Source organism: Pseudorca crassidens, chromosome 4 (genome assembly GCF_039906515.1).
Source record: "Pseudorca crassidens isolate mPseCra1 chromosome 4, mPseCra1.hap1, whole genome shotgun sequence".
Taxonomy (NCBI): Eukaryota; Metazoa; Chordata; class Mammalia; order Artiodactyla; family Delphinidae; genus Pseudorca; species Pseudorca crassidens.
Window position 1 is genome coordinate 65,056,185 of NC_090299.1, and position 19,419 is coordinate 65,075,603.

The 19,419-nt window shown below is 39.4% G+C and overlaps 1 protein-coding gene across 29 annotated transcripts in view; it reads right to left on the reverse strand.

Moving 5' to 3' along the window:
- The window catches only part of APBB2 (amyloid beta precursor protein binding family B member 2), a 373,983-nt gene that overhangs the window by 231,655 nt on the left and 122,909 nt on the right, over positions 1-19,419 (reverse strand). For 27 of the 29 annotated variants that reach the window (XM_067735790.1, XM_067735797.1, XM_067735794.1 and 24 more), the window contains one exon: positions 1,857-1,973. The exons of the other annotated variants lie outside the window; for them this stretch is intronic. The gene's annotated coding sequence lies outside the window, so the exon portion shown is untranslated. The remainder of the gene's footprint in view (positions 1-1,856; positions 1,974-19,419) is intronic. 29 annotated transcript variants of the gene reach the window in all.

Here is a 19,419-nt window from a genome sequence, read left to right on the forward strand (position 1 = left end):
ACTTGACGGCCCTTTAGAAAGCTCTGGAGAGGAGAGGTACGATGGTGGTGAAAAATGAGCAGGACCACACTTGTGAATTTTCCAAGGAAATTTACTTCTTCTACTCCAAGAAACCAAACTTTAACATCTTAGGCATTTTAAAGGAAGAATTTCCTCAAAATATATTAGATTGAACCATAAGCAATCAGCATTTTTGTAGGTCAAAAACAGTCGAATGTTAACAATTTCATGTGATTGAATTGTACTACATGCCTTCCAACTTTTTCTACAGCAGAGACAGGCAAATTTTTTCTTAACAGACCAGACTGTAGGTATTTTAGGCTCTGAGGGCCAAGAGGCAAAACAGATTACGTAGGTAACCATTCAAAAACATGAAAACCATTGTTAGGCCCTACAAAAACAGGCATGGGCTAGATCTAGCCCATGGGCCACCCTTTGCCAATCTCTGTCTTACAGTATGACAAGGGTAAACTTTTTCTGATAATGTTCACTATAAAAATGGCTGACTTTAGAGTAATACAGTGATGCCCTTGGAGGATACGAAAGTCTATCAGTAAAAGCCACTGCTCCCATCCCAGCCAGCTCTAACGCTGGTGGTTGGTCTGAGCCCCCAGTCTGCTGTCAGCGCTCCCTTCTGCTGCTGCTTCCACCGATCTGGCTTATTTTAGAAGCAGTTGTCTGCGGGAGGGTTTGAGGGTGGTTCTAACTTTTCTACGAAGAAAAAAGAAAAAGAAATGTACAAGGAAATGGGGCTTAACGGTAACTGTGAATAACCATTAACTCCAGAAAGGATAGGGGAGCAAAGGCACTCTGAGGAATTACCCCAAACACACCCCTGATTTGAATTCAAAATTCCAGAGGTCCCAAGGGCAGCAACAAAAACAGGTAAATACCTAAACAGCTGGCCCAAGGCTGAAAGACTAAAGAGAGCAAAAAATAAGTTTGAGACAGACTATGCTTTATAGAAATAAGAGAGATTATTAAATGAGCAATAATCATTCTTCTCCTAAGTTATCAGGGTAGGGCCAAATAGAAAAAGGCTGCATTTGTAGCCACTCCCAAAAGACTACTGTTGGGAAAACTTAACTGTTGTGAGACATAGAAAGTCATCACTGAGGGAATCAACAGCTTCCTCCAATGGAGAATGTTAAGAAATTAGAGTCGGGGGCTTCCCTGGTGGCGCAGTGGTTGAGAGTCCGCCTGCCGATGCAGGGGACACGGGTTCGTGCCCCGGTCCGGGAAGATCCCACATGCCGCGGAGCGGCTGGGCCCGTGAGCCACGGCTGCTGAGCCTGCACGTCCGGAGCCTGTGCTCCGCAACGGGAGAGGCCACAACAGTGAGAGGCCCGCGTACCACAAAAAAAAAAAAAAAAAAAAAAAGAAATTAGAGTCGGGGACTCTCTCGCCAACATGTATTCAACAATGACACACCCTGAGGACCTCTTCCGGGTCCATGAATTTTTTTATTGCAAAAGAAGTTTTTAAATCACTGGGAAATGTTTCTAATTTATGGCATTGCTATTGTTTCAAATGTTATATATTGTGATGAAAAAGGAAAACTTAAACAAACAAACAAACAAAAAAACCTGTATGTGAGTGGATGCGCTGAAAGAGAAAAGGCAGATTGCTGATATACACTTCTGATCTGTCTTATAGGGCCACTGAATTATAAAAATCCTAATTTAGATAACATTTCTCATCATTCAATATTAAAAACTTACCCTAGAGCAGATCCATTCTCCTGCATTTCTAAACACTGTCATGTATATCTTATAAACCTCCACCAGTTCAGTAGCCTGCAATATTCTACACCGAAAATTAAAGGAAAAAAAGAGAGAGACAAATCCCATACATACATGAGCTGCCTGGATAACAGTGAGCCTCTGGGTACCGTCTGCCCATAGCGACCAGTCAGCACATTATCAGGGGCCCCGGCAGTTTCCAAGTACTCAGGAAAGACTGAGATGTTTAAGCTGTGGTACAGGGAGGGGGAGACAAAAAGAAAGTAGAAATAAAAAAACAGATTTAGAATAATGATTGCATATTTTCATTCAAATGCTACTGATGACCACAAATTTCCAGATAACCAGGTTTATGAATTATTCATAGTCACAGCCGAGATGAAGTCTCCCTGTCACTGTTGGCAGGCCCAGAGCACGTTGATGATCATTAGCATATGGCCCCTCTACTAAGTGTGACAGAAGTGCACGTCGCTGCAAGTCTATCCATCAGGGCTGGCCCTCACTGGCCCTCTTTATTTATTTATTTATTTGGCCACGCCACGTGGCATGTGGGATCTTAGTTCCCTGACCAGGGATCAAACTGCACTCCCTGCATTAGAAGGGCAGAGGCTTAACCACTGGACCGCCACTGGCCCTCTTTAGAGGACCAGACAACCCCACCCACGCTGACGCTTTTTCATCTCACTCTTCCTTAACGTCAAGGAATACCACTAGCCTGGTTCTTTGTTGTGACATCTAAACTGATATTCTGTAAAAAAAAAAAAAAAAACTCTAAAAGCTTGAAAGGAAAAACTAAATTTTCTACACTGGGTACCAAAGACATCAAATTAATTTTTTTTTAACTTTTCATGGAAGCAGAACATAAATGTAGAAAAGGATGCATACCACACACAGCTCAATGAATTTTCCTCCACTGAACACACCAGATCAAAACCCAGAGCATTATCAGTACCCCAGAAACCCGCTTCGTGCCCCCTCCTAAAGGTACTACTATGCATAGATTACTTTTGCCCTTTTTTGTAGACATCAAATTGATTTATTGTCCTTATCCAGTCTTCACTTAAAAAACATACATTGAACGCCTCCTATATGTGAAGACATAAGGCACTGTCTCTGTCTTTAACGAAAGCAAAGTCTAGTGGGACCAAGAAACACACACAGCTGACCCCAAAGGGCAGTGGGATGAGCACAATGACTGAGATTCATGGCAAGCAGCCCAGAAATGGAGAAGTCGGGGAAGGCTTCCAAGTACCAGGGGTGCCTGGCATGTCCTCAGGCTGGGCAGGACTTAGCCAAACGGGGACTGGGAAACAAGACAACGGAAAATACAGGAGTAAGAAAACTGCCTGGTGTATTGTGTTGCTGGGCTCTCTAGAGCGAGGCCAGGAAAGAAGCTGGAGCCCGACTGTAACCTTGTACACATATTCGAGAACTTTAGTTGCAGACAGCCACTGATGGATCAGAGCTGGGTTTCAGATGCATGACTCTCTCTCGGGATGGATTCAGAGAGGGCAGAGTAGCGGCAGGGAGACCAGTTAGGCTGGAGAGGAAGGGTGAAGATTAGGGCAGTGGAGGTAGGTGGCGAAGGGAAAAGGAGAGAAGAATTAGTACTTGGGAAACATCCAGACACTAAAAGCAGAGCAACATGGTACCTGACTACATGTGGGTGGACGGCAGTGACAAATGAGGTAGAGAATACTAGTGAATTAACAAGTTTAATAAGGAAGACAATGGGTTTAGTTTGGTGCATTAGAAATTGAGATGTAGAAGATTCGAGTGAGGACAACCAGATATTCTTGGGAGTGAGGCTTGGGGAAGAAACCTGAGCAAAACGTAAAGGCACAGAAGTGGTCACTACATAGAAAGTAGCAGAAATTAGATTAGCGGGTGATATCACTGAAGGAACATGGGTAGAGGGAGAAGACTGGAGGATTAGGGCCAAAAGCAGAACCGTAGAGACAATGACAGAACTGGCAGAGGAAAAAGATCTTCTGAAAAGGACCAAGGAAGAAAGGCAGGAGGTACCATGGAATACAATGAGATGAAGAAAGATAAGAAACGAAAACTATAGCTTTGCCTTTGACACTTAAGCAGTCACTGGCCACCTTGACTGAAGGTGGTTTCACTGAAGTGGTAGAGGCAGTGATAACAGAGCAAGTGAAAGAAGAGAAAGGAGAACGAACAGTTGTTGAAAGGCACTGGTGCTAATTAATGGAAGTCCATATTGACAGCAGTAGAGACGGAAAGGTTGAGTGTTCAAGAGGGAGGAGGTAAGGATGGAATAAAATCCCAAAGGAGGTGGGGGAAAAGGGTCAGGAGTACAAACGAAGGGCCTGACCTTGAAGAGGAAGGGGGAATTCACAACCCTCTTATATTAGAAGTATATTAGAGGAGTGAAAACAAATCTGGTTATAGTAAGTTTGTAGGTAACAGCACTACGATATTAGAGGCAATAGACTAAATGGCATCAGTGTTGTAGATAAATAGCTGCTATGGTTCTTTGCTAGGAATAAGTTGACACATAAATGCTTTGATGACACAGATCTTGCAAATCTTGGTTTCTGGCATGCTACCCTGTTATAAGTAGTCTGACCCTGTTTTAAGGTAGATAAACATATACGCCAGTACATATCAAGGTGGGAAGGGGCATTTGCGAGATAGGCACACCCACAGTAGAACTTAGTAGTAGTACCAAAAAAAATAGCATACAAGCAAAAGATTCAGAAGAACACTCTTCTTATAATGATCTTTGTTCCCCGGTGCCAACCTTTCCAAAGGTTTACATATAGTTTCATTTAAATGAAACCACTACCCATTATCGTACAAGGCCTCTTAAGATGCTTCAATTCAAAGATTCTTTCTAGCATGACTAACCTAATGAGAATGAAGAGTCAGATATCTTAAAGAAAAGGCAAAAAGAAGAGGAGGGTGGAGCTGGCAGCGGCACCTGCCTGCGATTTCCTAGCGAAACGTCCCTTAAGACTGCAGCTCAGTCATCATCCTCCATCTCCTGCCCAACTCTTTTGCCTCAGGTTTTGGTGAATCCGGAAGTGGGTGGAGTGACCTAGCTCTTGGAAAGCACTCCAACGATGCCAAAAGTAGCAAGGCTCATTAGAAAATCTAAGGCAATGGAAAACACCTTGAAAAGCAGATTTTTCTGTTCTCTAGGCAGCCTTTGTGATCTCACAAACTCTGAGGCTGCTCCAGGGTTGTTTGTCTATTCTGGTCACATGAACATGTCTCCAGGCCATCTTTGGAAAATGACAGAATTTTAGAATTCTAGATAAACCCATCATTATCATCCTTGAAGTCAGCCAGGATTGAGATGGTTCCAGAGCCATCAGATGACTACTGACTGGACCATTCGTCTTTGTGTCCCTGGGGCACGGGAGACAGAGCAAGCAGTCCATAAATATGGAATCAATCGATAAACCAATACATAAGCGAAGAGTTCTCACAACGAGGAGGTAAAGAGGCCAATTAAAGGGTGAGAACAGAATTAGTCTTTCTATTCCTTCCTTTCCCACCCTAACTGACTCAGAGCCAAGCTGCAAATCGCATTCAACTGCATTTACTTTCCTCTTCACAGAATAACGTCTCTGTGAACTCATAAATAAATATTGTGTGTTAAGAGAAATCAGAAATCATGAAATTATGAAAAACAGGATGCCTCTTAAGTGGGAAAATAAGTAGGTGCGAACATTTTGAGCGTACAAAGAAACAGAAATTGCCCACTTTACATCTATCTGCCTTCTTTGTTATCCTTTGGTGTGAAGGACAGACCCATTATTACTTTAACAGCAGGGTGCCTCTCCTCCCAGCCGTGCATTCACACAGCAACCCGCTCAGCTTCAACCCACTGGGCAACAGATCCTAATGAGATAATCAAGTCTCGCTTCCTTAAAAATTCTGATCCTAAAATGTATTTATATTATGCATCATCTCATTTCTTTTGTAACGCATAAGCTCTAAGGTATCACTGATCACACTGAACACATTTTACACATGACAAGAAGCGCACTGTAGCATTGTTTGGAAACAACTTTAAGGATAAAGTTCCCAAAAGTGAGGAATAGTGGGGTTGTTGTTTTGTTTATTAGTATGTACTATGTGACATTTTTCTGAACTGTTATAAAATAACTCGGTCCTGAAACATCCAATCTGTTTCTGCCCATCTGAATAGCAATATATGGAGAAGGAAACAGATCTTTGAGACTGCCATCCTTTTTCCTATTCTTGATTAAGAATCTAGGAGACCAAGATGAACAATACACCATTCACTTGAATGCAAGCCACCAAGGGGAGGAAAGGAATATTTATGCCAGTGCACAAAGTGTTTAGTGTGCAACTTTTTAATTACTATATTTATGGTATTACCATAATATATTCACTAACACAAATGCTCTACAGGGACATTAATCCTCAACAAATACATCAATGCTTCCCTCCTCTCCTCCAAATTCTTATTATGCTGACATGGGGCAAAAATGCCAAGAATTCTCTCCGAAATAAACATTTCATGTCAACAATCACTTGTTCTACTATCTCCCTTTCTAACTGTTTTATAACATAACAACTCTACTTAAGTATTTGCTATTAACCTAAAAGACAAATTTGTAAGCAAAATATTTTTTAAAGGGCTTTGTTTAATGTAACATCTTTTTTGATACGAAAGCTGGTTCAAGCTACTAAAAACGTTATGTTCTAAATAACATATTCTGTAACTCATCAAATTATAAGTCTCTGTATCACTCTGCACTTATAGTACTATATAATTTCTGCTTTTTAGAAACCTCAAGGGGTAAGGCATTGAGGATGATGAAGAGTTTCACAATGGCTGAAGGATGACCCATCTAAGTAATAAAATGGGTTTAATTTCAACCATACTGGATTTTTTTTTTTTTTCCTAAAAGGTAATGTCTTCTCAGAGAATCCAGAATGTGATTAGGCTTTGGTGACACAGGATCATCAATATGACTATCAATTATCATGCTCTGTTAGAACATGAGAACACTATCCCTGAGGAAAAGAAGCTGACCCAGTGGATACTAGGCAGAGGTTGAGTTTCTACCACCATGATGAGAGCTAGATGGGGAGTTCCCACCAAAGCAACAGGACACTCTGAGAATCAAAGGGAAGAGATTGATGAAATTCAAACACCAAGGAAAAGGAGAGCCAAAGGTGAAATCTAAGTCACAGATCCAGGTCTAGAGCCAAGTGGAGTCAGGATGTTAGTGGAAGATGAATGGATGGGATAGAGGGACAGGGCGTAGGACTGGCTTTATGTGTGTGCTGCTGGTAACGGGACTGACCTTGCCTAGAGTGGCCAGTGGCAAGACAACCTTTCCAGGCACAGAGGGATGTCTGTTCCTCTACTCAAAGGTTGCTGACTGCTATATTTTGGGAGATATTTTTGCCTACCTTTCGTAGTTTGGTTATGTCCTCTCCCTTGCTGTCAAGAGTTGAGTCTCATTGCTTTTAGAGTATCAACCTTTCCCTTCTTCAAGTCAGCTATGATTTTGGAAACCAAATAAAACTAAAAAGCATAAGAGAATTAAAACTTAAAATACCAAGCTCCAGATAAGCTCTGAAGGACACAGTACACAGACTCTGAACCCATACTGGGGCAGCTGAGATGTCTTTTTTGTTTATTCCTTGGTTCTTACAGAATTCAAATCGTATTCCTTAAGTAAGACTCGCACGAAGTCATTTAGTACAGACACAGCCAAACCTAAAACATGCCCTGGGGTGTTATTTTTATTTATTTTTATTTATTTTTAATTTTTTTGCAGTATGCAGGCCTCTCCCTGTTGTGGCCTCTCCCGTTGTGGAGCACAGGCACCGGACACGCAGGCTCAGCGGCCATGGCTCACGGGCCCAGCCGCTCCGCGGCACGTGGGATCTTCCCGGACCGGGGCACGAACCCGTGTCCCCTGCATTGGCAGGCGGACTCTCAACCACTGCGCCACCAGGGAAGCCCCTGGGGTGTTATTTTTAAGTGACTGCAGTTATATTTCAAGGACTTCTTTTAGAGAAACCCAATAAGTTGAATATCCAGGAACACAACCGAACCAATTGCTCTGATGTGAAGTACCTGCGGAAATGTGGGAATAAACTCAAAAGCTGAGGAAGGGAGGGCTTTGTCACAGGATAAGTAAGTGGCTGTGGGCAAGTCAATTAGCCTTCTACTCCCATCTGTAATATGGGTTAATGATACCTACCTTGCAAAGGTATGAAGAACAAATGAAAGGCTCAGACGATACCAAAAAATGTAAATTAGACCTTAATTAAGTGGAAACGCACTACATAACTCCCTATGACACACAGATCTTTATTTAGAGCTGAGAAAGTCATCTGCCTAGTGGTTCCTATCCAGCTCTCACCACCTCATATGATAAGATTCTCTTCCCAAATTATTTTTGACAACTTTCCTTTTGGTTAATAAATAAAATGTTTTCAACTTAACTGTTTAAATAGCAAGTACAAGTATTACTGCATTTTCAGGTAAAAAAAACTAGAATGTAAAGCTTCCCCCCATTATGATATTCCCACTTTGTTTCTTCCTCAACTTTTTCTTATTCAAATGATTTCTTTTCCCTTTTTCCCATTTTTCTTTTTTGAATCCTTGCTCTCTCACTGTAAGTTATGCCCCTGCAATAATAGTAACTACCAACTTTATGTTATTTAGCAGTTTACAAGGCACTCTCATATACAATACCTTATTTCCCTTAAAGTACTTTTACTTTCTTCCCTTTATTTTTACCTTGCTCCACTTTCCAAAACACAAATAGGACTTCCTAAAATCAGCAAAGAAGCAATTTTTCTCCTTCCGACTGCCAACACATTACACAATACTTGGCAGAGTTGTCTAAAGCAAGTTAGACTATATAGAGTATACCTAAATCCTGACGCATCCAATTCTTCTTGCAGATTATTTTTTTCTCCCCTGGTGATGATCTTTTGAAGTTAAAATACAGTGAACATTATGTAAATGTACCACCATGTTAAAATAAGACAGGAAAATCTCTTTAAGAATCATCAAAAATAGTAAATGAAAAATAAAAGGGAAAGATGAGGTAAAAAGATTTACAAAGAGAAAAAGAAAAAGCAAAGTTGATGCTTTGGCTTCCAGGAAAATCTCCATAATCTATCTCACCAGACCTATTTTTCTCCAAGCTCTGCATTAAATAATCTGATTATTAAACCTGTGAAAAACCACAAGGGATGAGCCCATCTCATTAAAAAAAGATGATCTTTTGAATTATGATCATGAGAAGGAGCATCTATTTCTGGTTTTAAGGACAGAAGTACTTCCTGTTTCTTGCTCAGAGGCAGCGACACTTCTAGTAAGCTTCAGCACAGCACAGATGCCTAGCACCCTTTACCTATCATGATGAAAACAGGGACCTTCAAATAGAAATGTTTCCTCTCAGAAGCTCTACATACTCTCAACCCTGACCAACAAAGAACATGAGGTGTCTGAAACAGGAAAATATTAATTCTACCATATGAAGGTAAACATTATTTAAGAAAAAAAAAAGGATTCTGTAAACTCTAGGGTGGGAATCAGATCAGATTCCCCTATACTCATTCAAACCCTACAGGACACAAAAAGCTTTAAAGTTTGAATTGGCTTTCCCTTTGCTTTACAATGGTTGAATAAGGCCCATAGTAATTTTACAGAAATTCTTGACATACCTTAATACATTAAACATTATTTAAAAAATCAGTTGTTAAAACTGGAGAACTAATAAAATTTAAGGAAAAAGTTGAAAGAGAGGTCATATTTGGTCCTGATTCTGCTGTGGTGTTCACATGTTCAATAATGTAAGCCTTTGGCACATTATGAAATCTTCTTCATTTTACAAGAGATATTCTGAGATTTCATCCTAGGAATGAGAAAGATATCATGGTCTGACATTCTTCTATAGAATCTACAGAGATGCTTCATGGAAACTCAGTATCCTACAGAATACAGCTGGGACTACCACATAAAACGGTACTTAGAAAAGAATGTTTTTCCAGCTTGGACACAACTCAAGTCAAACTAGTAGGGAATCTAAGAAAGACTGACCCAACTGGGATTATGGCCGTGGAAAACCTGAAGGGATGGAAGTCATTTCTTTGAAATGTTGTAAATTGTGTGTGTTATTCTTGTGACTGGGTTTGAGGTCAGACTTGGAATTTATACCTAAGAGATAACTGACCCTTTTTCCTATTATGTACTCAAATCAAGAAAGGATGACACCTAGTTCAATTTTGACAGTGAGAGTAACAATCTCTGAATGAAACTGAAAAGTATAGTAGATGGAATCCATCCTAGAGTAACCAAATTAACTCTTCTTTAATGGACCAGACAACCATGTATCCAAATGGAAAGACCAAATCTCAAAAGTTCACGATTAAGGATTTTCAGCATCAAGTGGTGGATTATAATCATGTGCTTAACTGCATTCCCTCCACTAAATGACACCAAATAAGAGGAAGAGATAAACTCACAAGAAGAAAGAGAATGGAAAGAGAGAAAAATAATGGAAAAACTTTTTGGAAAATGGAAAGCAGATGGGAAAATGACGAGTGAATTTTCAAAGCAGGGACAGACAAAACTGAAATGCCTACTAGCAGAACTGACAGGAAGAAGCCAGACAATACGGGGCACAGACCCTTCAGAAAGTACAAAGTCCAGTTCCATCCAAAGTGGGGGACGAATGGAGAAGGAAGCGCAGAGATGGCATTGAAAACCGGAGAACTGCTTGCAAGACATTTTAAGGAGTAAACCTCCAGATCTGTCCTTCGCCATGAAGCTTGTCAACTCTCTCCTTCCGCCTGAGAAAGTCTAGACTCAGGGACACTAGGAAGAGTGACTGGGTGGAGGTACCATTCTGAAACAGAGGACTGAGTCAAAGTGTACACTGAGTGGAGAGACCCCCAGCCCCTCCCTTGCTGGGTTTCTAACCAGCCCAAGAGAAGAGATCTACAGTTACCAAAACTAGGGAGAAAGGGGGCTTCTGAAAACAGAAAATCATCCTAGGGCAAGTAAGGTCACCAGGTGACATGAGAGAGCCCTGTCAGCTTGTTTATGCACAAAGAGCCTCCACATAAATAAAAATGGACAGCCAATGATCACCAGACATGTGATGAAGAGCCTAACGTGACAGACAGGAACTTTAGGAGAAAGGACAGTCAGTCAACGCTGGGAGCGGGGAGAAAACTTCATACACATTATTAAAAAGACACTTGTATCCATAAAGCAAAACAAGAAGAGGATGCTATAAAATAGAAATATTATTAGAACAAGAGCTACTAGAAATTAATATTATGATCACAGAAATTAAAAATCCATAGAAGGGTTAGAAGATAATAGAGATTTAAATGTTCCCCAAGAGTAGAACAAAAAAATAGCAGGATAGAGATCAGGGACTTTTTTTTTTTTTTTTAAACAATAAGTAAGTTGGAGGAAAAATACAAAAGTTCCAGCATCTGACAAATAAGAGTTTCAGAAAAGAGAAAACAGTGGGAAGAAAATTATCCTCCACCACCTGCCGCAAAAATCATCACAATGGATGGAAAAAGTTACACACCAAGGCACATTATGCTGAAACCTCAGAAGATTAGGGGATTAAAAATAAAAGACTCTAAAAGCTCCCCCGCTACACCCCTCCCAAAAGAAGTCACATATAAAGTAACCAGAATCAGAAACGCATCCAACAATAGCAAAATTGGAAGCGGAAGAAAATGAAGCAGGGACTCCAAAACTCTCAGGGAAACTAATTTCCCACTTTAAATTCTGTATCAATCATATGTGAGGAGAGACTAAGTGATATTTGCACACATGCCAGATCTCCAGAAAATTACATCATACACACTCTTCTTTCTTAAGAAGCAACTGGGCAATGTGCCTCCCCCAAAAGAAAGAGGAAACCAGGAGAGATGCTATTCAGTAAACAGGTCGGTCAAGAACTCCTAACATGGTAGTAAAAGAAAATTCCGGGTCAACAGCTGTGCATAAGGCCTCAAGAGCAAACAGTCCAGAAGGGAGCAGGCAAGCAGAAGGCTCCCGGAAAAACGTCACACACACCACAGACACACACATAAGAACTGAGAGCCAAGCCGTTGTGTTTGACCTTATTTGAGAATTTGGGGCTGAATAAGTAGCACATAAATAGAATAGGAAGCCAAAAAAAAAAAATTTTTTTTTAATATGCTGAACAAGAAAGAAAATAAAATCACAGTACACTGCATAACTCAGCTGTGAAAAATATTTATGGTGAAAATAAATCGAGATATATACTATCTCAGAGAATGAGAGGCAGGTATTTAAGGGAGGGAGTGTAAAAGAGAGCTAACCCCTTATATTCCTTAATAGAAATTCAATGTTTAATGTCTAGAAAAGAAAAAAAAATTTCAAGAAACATCATTATAAAGATAATTAGCTACATGGAAGTAAATATCAGAAGAAGAGCTCACTGAATTGAAAGTAGTTGCCTCTGAGAAATGGGAAATGATGATGCAAATAAGCAGGCAGCAACTTGTAAGCTACATATATGTATTACTGCAAATAAAAAAACATTTTTAAGAGGGTAGAAATTTATGAATAAAATATATAAACCATCTATAAATCATCTAAGACAAACTGATAATGTGAAGTTTCATTTTATACTATAAATTAAAAAAAAAGATAAATCTTAATCTGCTCCTCCTAGTTAATCAAATTGTTAAAATTCCATTTAATGCATTTTATCTTAAAGTAGTAAGGAGCACACCGTGAGAGGTCAATTATACCTAAATTGTCAAGTGACACCTCTAGCCTTAGTTAACACGTGATGAAAGGGTCCCTGGATACCAGTGCACAAGAGGGAATCCGCCATCTCTGTTATCATAGAGTGGTCAACTACAGCTTCAAACAGATAAACATGTTGGCCGCTCCCCATCTACCAGAGCCCAGATGGTGGTTTCTTATAGTGAAGATTGGTCCTTATAGAGGGAAGAAAGATGGAGACTATTCAGCATCTGAACCCCCTTCTTGTATTTGGGAAATTTCTCATCATATGAGTATTGATGAGAGACACACCTTTCAACATAGAGACAAAAATGGCTGGACACTCACCTTGCCAGACTCCCTTGCAGCTAAGGCATGGGACCTAGTCTTGGCCCAACCTGCATCTAAAGCTGGAAACAGGGGCAGAAGGAACTTGTTGTGGGTGAGGGCAATGGCAACAACATCTAGTGCCCAGAGGCAGCCGAGGCTGAGGTGACAGAGTTGGTAGCAAGTGTCTGGTCCCATTGGTGTGGTCAGTGTGAACCAGCATGATCCTGTGTTCAGTGACAGGGTCCACCCTGCATAGAACTAATCATAGCATATGACCTTGGCTATGAACCTGGCTGTGTAGTCTCTAATTGCTCCTGACCTTTTCCTAACTTTTAGCAGTTCTAGAAACCACCCAACAGCATCTTCTCCATAAATTACTTCTCTGCGTAAAGCATTCAGCCAGTCTCCATTGCTTCTGTCTCAGAACCCTGCCTGATACATTGCCCCAGGATACGCAGGGGGAGATAGGTGGCCATGTCTTGAAGTTAAGAATGAAACATTTATGTTCCTTGTGATACCAAAGCAGAATCAAGGACATTTTTCCACAGGGAAACATGGGGGAAGGTTAGGTTTTAAAGTACAAATAAAACTATACCGCTGGAATGTTATGGGTTAAAAGTTTTAGCGGGCTCATCTATTCTTTGAATTCTTTTCTCCCATTAGAAAACACATTCCAAGTTCAAAACCACTAACTGACTTGAGAACAAGCCACGAGAACGTAATCAGTTTGTGAACTGGGAGTTGTCACTACTCACATTTGGCAAAAGACTTGTGCTAACGATTCTCACTGTTGTGAGTGGGCAGAAGAGCAGTGGGTGAGGAAGAACAATTTTCTTTGTCTTTCTACTTAACACAGAGCTTTCTGAGAGCTGAAGCTATCTGAAAACCAGTGGTCAAGAACTGCACATGAATATGAAAATGCAAACCAAGGCATCCAAAGATTTATATTCAGCCGTAGAAACATCAATATTGCTGAAAAGCTACATCCATCAGCTCAGCCTACTGCAGCATATTTAGTTCCAAGACTGAGAAAGCTGAACCCTAGGCAATTTATCTGCATGTGTGTTGGGCTAACCACACAAATTTTGCAGACGAAGCTGGAAGTTAAGATAGATAGATTAGAACAAACTGTTGATGTGACCAAAAGGGCTTCATAAAAGAGTAAAGTGCAATCAGGACATTAATAGAAATGTGGATGGAAAGAAAGAAAGCCTCTCTCTGTGATGCCCATTGTTTCTGGAAACTGAGGAAGTCTTTCATGACAAAGTACAGCTACAGTTTTTGTTAGTCATACTGAACAAGATTATACGCACTCTGTAAAGAAGGCTAACAAAGTAAATGCAAAGCCTGATGTACGCACATAATTTCCCCTCCTGTGGTGTTATTTCATAAAGACTTGCCAAGAGATCAATCCCTCAGTCACACAAGTCAGGCTATATAAATCACTTTGGAAAAAAAATTAATTGTATTTCAGTTGGTGATGTAAATGCTACTTCAAATTCTATCAACTGCCAAAGCATCTTTACCATATATTCTTCTCCTGTGCTGTCAGTTTTTATAAAATATCTAATGGCCACTAAAACAAGAGCTTTATTCCACAGTTGTCCAGGTGAATTATATTGTGCTCACACAGTGTTTTGAAAAGCTGAGATAAATTCATCTCAGTTAATCCCAGATCACCACCCCGCCCCCAGCTCCCTGTTTCATTTGGAGATTACAATGGACAGTGATTCCACACAGCAACATGCGTGTGTGTCAAAGTAAATATGCAATCTAATCACCACAGCTCTGTACAGAACAAAGCACAGGTTTGATTTTAGCTCTGTACAGAACAAAGCACAGGTTTGATTTTAGCTCTGTACAGAACAAAGCACAGGTTTGATTTTAGCTCTGTACAGAACAAAGCACAGGTTTTGATTTTGCTACTTAGGTTTCAGAAATGAAAAGGTGGGGGGATCCCAAGAAATCAGTCTCAAAAGCTTTTTCCAAGACTACTTTTGTGAGAAATTTTAAAATAAGGCTCAGTTTCTGATACACAAGTATAAAGGAGGCAAATTCACAGCTAGTTACTGAATTTCAAAATGGTGAAACCCTAAAAGCTATTTCCAAAACAGACTCACTATATCCAAAGCCTGAATTAATATTTAGGTATATAGAAATATTTCTTTGTTTTTCTCCCCTCTCCAATGGCTTAAGACATCATTCAGAAATTCACACTGAGGGGTTTTGTTTCATTCTGCATAGGTTCTGCTTCCAACCATCATAAGTAGCAGATTTTTTTTTAACTTTTACTATAAGAATCTCTATATCAGTATATAATCTCTCAAACACCTTCTTCATCTAAATTTTTTAAACAAATGACAAGATGTAACTAAAATGGCATTGGTTTCACCAATATCACACAATGTAAACTGACAGTCAATGAAGTTCTAAGGAAACTATAAAATGGTGAAATAGTATCGCTCACTTGAAAAAGTAGTAACTGAAAGCAAGTCAAATGAACACCAATCCTTCAACATTTACTACAAGCACAGCAGTTTGTAGTAGGTGTGGAACAGGAATGCGGCATGTGACACACCTACTGGCAACAGGGAACTTAGCACATTGCAGAAACATGACACATGGAACACTGATGAACACTGGATCACAAGCCCCCCAGAAAGATTTAAATGTGAAGGACAAGAGGTTGGATAGGTCAACTGAGACCAATTTCTGTCATATTATTAAGCCTATTATACACACTTAAAAGATTTTATGTGACATGAATACGTCCACACCTCTTATATCATAAAGGATACCAATCAACAATACTGTCAAAGTCAACTTCATGCAACTAAGAAACTTTACCATATCTTTCCAACATCACTCATATTGCTGTATTTATTTTTGACCAGTCTGAGTCTCCCACTGGACTATGAGATATTACAGGTCAGAGGTGTGCCCTACTGAACTTTTAATACTTAGCTCTTGGCACCACTGAACACAGAATAGTCCAATATACTGATGATGAATGAATGAACGGCACTAAAATAGTAGCTATTTATTTGGTGATTTATCTGAATACAAAGATTGATTCTTGACAATAAAACAAAGTTCAGGAGGCTTCTACAAAGTTATATTTTACTAAGAAAATGGTCAAAATTAAGAATCAAAAAATACGCAAAAGAGGTGTTCACTGAAGCATTACTCATCATAGGAAAAATGGCAATATTCTGAATTTTCAACAATTGGGCAATGTGCTGTTTTACTACGGTCAAAGACTGGATAGATTATGGAACCATTAAAAATGACAAACATGGGGCTTCCCTGGTGGCGCAGTGGTTGGGAGTCCGCCTGCCGATGCAGGGGACGCGGGTTCGTGCCCCGGTCCGGGAGGATCCCACGTGCCGCGGAGCGGCTGGGCCCGTGGGCCATGCCCGCTGGGCCTGCGCGTCCGGAGCCTGTGCTCCGCGGCGGGAGAGGCCTCAGCAGTGAGAGGCCCGCATACCGCAAAAAAAAAAAACAAAAACAAAAATGACAAACATGAAGGCCTGCAACAGAGGAAATTAAGATGTAACAATAATAAAAAAAGAAGGGGTCAACATAAGATGTATACTACAACTACAACCAAATAAAAATATATACATATGTTAAAAAAGACTGGAATGAAATACACACAAAAATACTTGTTTAAGTAAATAGATTTGGAGCTTATAGGTGATTTTCCCACTCTAAACTTTTTGTAATACTTGATATTTATATCGTCATTTATAGCTCCTATGGTAAAACTGTTATATTGCCATTACAGATTCTTGCAAAAGTAGCATTTCAACATTACGTGTCTAACAGTAATTGTTACAATGATTATTAATAGAAACTTATTTCATCAAATCTAAGTGCTACTGGAAGCTACACCACTATTTTATGTGCTAAGAATAAAAACAAAAGTGCTGCCAAGAATAGTTACAAGATGTCAGCAATGGCAACATACATCAAATTTCACGAATATTAAAATGTGAAAGATGTATGTCTTAGAATCAATGAGACAGAAAAAAGAATAAACAGAATAAAGCAACTGTACAAGAAACTATTTTATTGGTGAAATAAAAGTGATTTCTAGATAACAAGAAACTAACAAATCTATGAGGAAAGTGATAGAAATCTCTTATCAAAATAAATTATTTGACTCACAAATAAGTCTATATAAAGATTGGGATAATGAGAGAAACAAGGACATCACACAACAGAAGTCAAGTCTTCATCATACCCCTGAGATCAAATATACTTGGTCCAAATGGATTGAATAAATGGACTACCAAGAAGTAATTAAGGGTTTCCCTAGTGCCACAGTGGTTGGGAATCCACCTGCCAATGCAGGGGACACGGGTTCGAGCCCTGGTCTGGGAAGATCCCACATGCCGCAGAGCAGCTAAGCCCGTACGCCACAACTACTGAGCCTGCGCTCTAGAGCCTGCAAGCCACAACTACTGAAGCCCGCAAGCCACAACTACTGAAGCCCGCACACTTAGAGCTTGTGCTCTGCAACAAGAGAAGCCACCACAACGAGAAGCCTGCGCACCGCAATGAAGAGTAGCCCCCGCTCGCCATAACTAGAGAAAGCCAGTGCGCAGCAACAAAGACCCAATGCAGCCAAAAATTAATAATTAATTAATTAAAAAAAAAAAGAGAGAAGAAGTAATTAAGGTAAGCCAACAGGCCTGGACAAGATTTTTTAGCTCGGGGTAGGGTGGGGGCTATGAAATGAATTGCTTTGAGTGGCATTCCCTTGAAAGTAATACTGAAGCTTCCTGTTGGTTTATAATCACAGAGAGGGCCACTGACTGAATTTTGGTAACCTCAAAATTTTTGCATGGAGGAGTAAGATGGGAAGAAGCAGTAAGTCCACATCAGTGAATGAAGCATCATGGTTCACAAAAACAGAGTTAAAATTTGTAATTTTCTACCCAGTCCTCTAAGCTTTCCTCCCTAAGTTCACGCATTTCTATAAATAATTGGCTTTTTACTTAAAATAATAATGGAAATGAATTAATCTCACCTGAACTTTTAGCAGTTTAACATGAAGAAAATGTAAGGAACTTTCCAGTTGGAAACCAAATCACGGGACACCACCTTAACTATCCCTGAGAGAGTAACCACAACAATGCAACCAACTGTAAGAACAAACTACAATGAGCAATGAGACAAAAATATCACCCAAGAAGAAAAAATGTCAAGTGCATTATTTTAAAAGCACCGATTATTTAAACCCTTCATACATCTACATATGTAAAGGCAAAGGGGTCTTACTCATTGCCAAATAACAAAAACAAAATACAGAAGTCTAATACTAAACTAATATAAACATCAGTTTGCTTACTGTAAGAATGAATAAAAGTCATAAAAGCCAACCTCTGGGAAAAATCAACAAAGCCAAGAGTCTGGTTCTTTAAAAAGTCCAACAAAATTGACAAACCTTTAATTAGACTAAAAAAAAGGGAAGAAGACTCAAATAACTAACATCAGAAATAAAAAAGAGAACATTACTACCAATTGTAAAGATATAAAAGGGATTATAAAAGAGTACTATGAACAACTGTATGGTAACAAATTTGACAACCTAGATGAAATGGGTACGTTTCTAAAAACACCTACCAAGATGGAACTATGAAGAAAGAAAATCAGACCTATAACTAATAACAAAACTGATCAGTAATCTCAGAAAGAAAAGCCTAGGACCAGATGGCTTTACCAGTAAGTTCTATCAAACATTTAAAAAAGAAGAATCCTTCTCAAGTCCTCCTAAAAAAATGAAAGAGGGGGAAACACTTCCAAATTCATTCTATGAAGCTATAGCATTACACTAATACCAACGAAAGTTTTCTACATAAAACAAACAGACAAACCCCTACAGACCATTATCCCTTATGAATACTGATGGAAAAATCCTCAGCAAAATACTAGCAAACAGAATGCAACAGCATATTAAAAGTGGCATTTATTGCCGAAATGCAAAGATGGTTCAACATATGAAAATCAAGCAATGTAATACACCACATTAAAAGAATGAAGGAAAAAAATATCACCTGATCATCTCAATTGATGCAGAAAATAAACCTGAAAAATTCAATACTCTTTCATGATAAAAAACACTCAACAAATTAGGAATAGAAGGAAACTACTTCAACAAAATAAAGGCCTTATATGAAAAACCCACAGCTAACAATATACTCAATAATGGAAAAGGCTGAAAGCTATTCCATTAAGATCAAGAACTAGGCAAGAATGCTCACTCTTGCCACTTCTGTTCAATATAGTACGGGAAGCCCTACCCAGAGCAATTAGGTAAGAAAAAGAAATAAAAAGCATCCAAATTGGAAAGGAAGAAGTAAAATTATTTCTGTTCACAGATGACATGAAAACCCATCACAGATGTAGAAAACACTAAAGATTCCAGAAAAAGAAAAAAAAAAAGGTAGAATAAGCAAATTCAGCAAAGTTACAGGATATAAAATTAACACACAAAAATCAGTTGCATTTCTATACATTAACCATGAACAATCCAAAATGAAGACTAAAGATAATTCTATTTATAACAGAATCAAAAAAGAA